Raw genomic sequence first — 4,389 nt, 5'->3', positions numbered from 1 at the left:
AAAGACAAGAAGAGTGCCAGAGTAAAAGCTCATGAAATGTCCTAATTCCACCATAATTTACTCTGTTCCTTATTGATATATTAATGAAAAAATAATATGTTCAGAGGATGGTCATAAAGGCAGAGGCCAGTGAAGAATCTGGGAGAGGAAAAATTCAGGTCAGGTACTTTGGTGACTTTGTGGCTACTCTTATAAACTTTAAGCTGGGGAAAAATTTGCAATGGTGTTATGTGGGAGCTTCATTTATGCGTCCGTCCTTTGTGATGTATAATTTAGTGGTTAAAGTTATTCTCGTGCCTCTGTCACTACCGGTTTCTTCTCACAGGAAAGGGAAATAGGTCTTTCTGTCAGCAATTTGGCAAAAGTGCTGAAAAGCCCATTATCCCTGCTGGAGAGAAAGCAAACCACCCCTGGTATGCGAGCAGTTGGCAGGCTTCATGGTGATGAGCCCAACCGACAGCTTCTATCCAGCCTGGGGTTTTATTCTCTGAGTGTTCTTGACCATTAGACATTCCTCCAGAACCTGCCCAGCATTTCTCAGAGCAAAGTTATCCTCCACTCCCATCCCTGCCTTTAAAAGACATTCATTGCTCTAGAAAATATGGGATGGGAAAGAAAAAAAGTAATAAAAGAACAATCATTTGAATAAAGAAGTCACATCTTTCATGTGTTTTGGGAAGGGACTAGAAGACAGTAGAAAGCCAAATGCTTGCTGTGTTGCCCAGGCTGGTCTTGAATTCCCGAGCTCAAGTGATCCTTCTACCTCAGCCTCCCAAGGAGCTGGGACGACAGGTGTGAGTCACCAGGCCCAGCTCAGATATGGGAAGCGTGACACTGTTCCATGATGTGCAAATCTTCTTCTTACGGTTTTTCTTGAGCAAAAGGAGATACTAGCTATAGGCAGCAGAGGGGAGCGTTGCTACCAAGTCGGGCACATGGAAGGCCGAAGCTTGGGCTAACTGGGAAGTCTGGACACTGTTACAGAAAAGGCTGTCATGACTGTTTGCTGGGATTTTAGCTTCCTGCTTCACAGTTGGAAAGAAAAATTCCTTCACAGAGGTTTACTTTTTTATGTGACTTTGGAAGGAATTACATTTTATTTCTGACACTTCTTGTATTGTAAAATCTCTAGTGTCTGATACTTAAGGTGGAAACTTTTAACTTTCTTTAAAAAAACACACACACACACATGCACACACACACACACACACACACAACAGAACTCTTGGGGCTTTTTAGTACTATGACCTCTCAAATAATCCTATAGCTTTGAAAAATGAAATACTTTATTTTATGAAGCAGTTTTGGGGTCAATTTTTCCCCCCTAAAATGTATGCTTTTATGTTGGGTAGTTTAAAGACCAGCTGTTAACTGGAACCAACCGTTGACTAAGTTGCGTAAAGCTGTGTTTTCTATTAGTCTTGTATCTTTCCTATTAGTCATTTATGAAAGGGTCCAGGAACATCTGCATCCTCCAAACAAAAACTGAAAAAACAGATGTTAAAACCCTATTGACTTGATGGCTTGCTTTTTTAAAAATTAACAAAACCTCACTAATTATGAGTGGATTATGAAAGAAGGCTGTTTTGCTAGCTTATCACAAAAGTGTCAGTAGCAGCTTGCAGTTGAAAAATCATTGTTTTACTGGAATTTCAGAGATTAAAAAAAAGAAGAAGTTGAAGTTTATGCCTGGCAGCACGGTGAAGGAGAAACTATGACATTTTCAATAGTTGGGCATGCATGAGCCTCTAAAGGTGTGTTTATTATGTTGTCATGGAGAGTGGTGAATTAAAAAAATAACAGGACTGCTCCTTGGGTAGTTGTAACTTATTGGTAGTTATCTTTACAAGAGTTCCATGCTGACTTAAGTAAAGATCTTCAGGGAAAAAAAAACAAACTTTATTTTTCAAATAAATTCAGCCAAGAGCCTACAGGCTTCCATGACACCAAGCTGAATTATTATGAATGTGCACTGCTGTGAGAATAATGCTTGCTGCTGTTTAACAATAGCCCCTTCCTCTGGAATTTCAGGAAAGTGGTAGGAAAATGAGAGGCAGATTAATGTGCTGCTGCTGAATTAAATGTGCTGGTTGACAGGCCCAACATTTTTATCGTTGCTTGTGCAAGGGAGTGCAGAGGGAGAGGCCGTTACTTGGGGTCAGGTCACATGTGGGATTGGTAAAGTTGTTTGAGAGACATTTTTGGCAAGCAAGGGTGTCCTGGTTAGTAAAAGGCTTTGCTAACCTATTGCTTTTGCCTTGGATGATTTGTTTCTCTCCTCCTGTTCTGCATGGTATCTTAGAAGGCAGAGATGTGGTCTTTCAAGTGTCTTCCCCATTGACTTTGGGTCTATCATTAAAACCAAATCATTGGGCACAATATTGCTCTGAATGTCAATGATTAGTAGACTGGCTTTGAAGTATCCTGTTATGATTGTAGGTGTTCAGTTGACTTCAAGTTGTCTTTAAGTCAGGGTTCCTTAACCTATGTCCCCCAATTTACATCCAGTCTCCTTTCCTCCCTTGTCCCTTTTCTCCCTCCCTAGGCTCTATGTTCTAGCTGTGCAAGACTGGTTTTCTCCAAATATGCCCCTCTTCCGTGTCCTACATATTACCTTGCTGCCTGTGTGGAATGTGGCATCACCTACCATTGTATAAAGCCAATATTCCACACTGCATCAATTTGGAGGATGATTCCCAAGTCCCTGCTTTTAGTTTTACGGAATAAGCTTCTCTTCTTCCTTCTCTCCTACTGCACTCTATTGGATGTAGTGCGATCTTTGTGGGCTTGGGAAGTTAGGGATGATATGATTCTTGCCACACACTTATATTCCCTCTGTCTCAGCCTCCTAGAGTGCTGGGATTACAGAACACACAACCACACCTGGGTTAGATTTTTCTCTTTCGTAGCCTAAAATTGCTAATGTGAACTCAGTTCCCACCCAATGCTGGGGCAGTTAGCCAGCTGTTCTGTCTGTTCTGTTGGCTGCCCAGAGACCCACCCAATTGTCCCTGTCTTGAGTCTGACTCAGAGATAAGAATTACAGGCAGTTGGGGGCAGGAAGCCCAGCTAAAGGGTCACCTGGAACAGCATGGCAGGTCAGAGTCAGATGAAGGGCAGGGTTATGGTGGGGCAGAACCACAAGTAAGTGGAAGCAGACTAAAGAGAGACTGGAACAGAGCCACACATAGAGAACTAAGAGGATGGAGAGTGTCTTAGTTACTTTTGCTCACTGCTGGGACAAAATATCCAACATCCAAAGTTAAGGAGGAAAGGTTTATTTAGCTCACAGTTTGTGGAGGTTTTGGTCTATAATCAGCTGGCTCCAAGGCAGAGTGGCTTGGTATAAGGGCAATGGTTCAAGGTGGCTGAAGACAGAAACAGGGAGAGCAGAGGTGGGGCAGGGGACCAAGGCTCTTTGCTTCCCTTATATTGTATGCAAGCTACCTGTTAGGTGGGTGTAGCATTCATACCATCTCCCTGCTCTATTCTTGCGCAGGCTTATTTAGGAAGTAGGGAGAATTGTGGTATCCATCATGTAGATCTCCCATGAGGAGAAATGAGCTAACATCTATTAAACATTTAGAGAACTCATGTAGACAATATTTCAACAAAACTGTTATTAACTTTGTGACTTTTGCGTGTCTTTATTTTCTCATTAAGACATTATCTTTAGGAAGGTATAGGAGACCTGAAAATACTTGGATTAAATTCTAACTCTTTTTTTTCCTTTGTGGGGTGGGGATCATCTCTCTGATGGTTGTTTCCCACTGATGTTGGCTGCATCTCAAGTGTCATAGGGAAAACATAAGATGCTGGGCAGGCAGGAGAAAATGTGGGTTTGGGAGTTCAGGCAAAAGACCTAGAAGAAAGGTATAGGTTGGGGTGGGTAGAGCAGCATTTTATGTGGCATGATCTCTAAAGCCAACTAGAAGTAAAGGTGGAATAAATCAGGACCACGGAGTTGTCTCAGTTGATATTTAGATGGTTGGCACTCTCTGGCTTTATTTATTTTATTGTTAAGTGTTTCTAACGAGCAATGCATGGTATTCTTTGGCAAGAGCAACTCCGTGGCATGCTCAGGTATAGATGGCTGTGAATTGAAAAGTGAAGGTAAATCAGTCAGGTTTTGCTAGGATCGCTGCATAGCTCAAGATGTCAGTGTCTGTAATGACAAACACTTGTTTTTGGTTCACAGATCCGTGGTTTGGTTGAGAAGCTTCTACTTTTAGGCTCTGTGTTAGGCTTAGGTCTCTTTCACACATATGTTAGTTTTCTAAGAATCCTGTCACAAAATATCACAAACCAGATGGCTTAAGCAGTTTATTTTCCTAGAGTTTTAATAAAAGTCCAAGAGAAACGTGTTGCAAAGATTTTCTTTCTTTCTTT

The sequence above is a fragment of the Octodon degus genome, unplaced genomic scaffold, assembly GCF_000260255.1.
Source record: "Octodon degus isolate 3935 unplaced genomic scaffold, OctDeg1.0 scaffold00011, whole genome shotgun sequence".
NCBI lineage: Eukaryota > Metazoa > Chordata > Mammalia > Rodentia > Octodontidae > Octodon > Octodon degus.
This window is presented reverse-complemented; position numbering follows the sequence as displayed.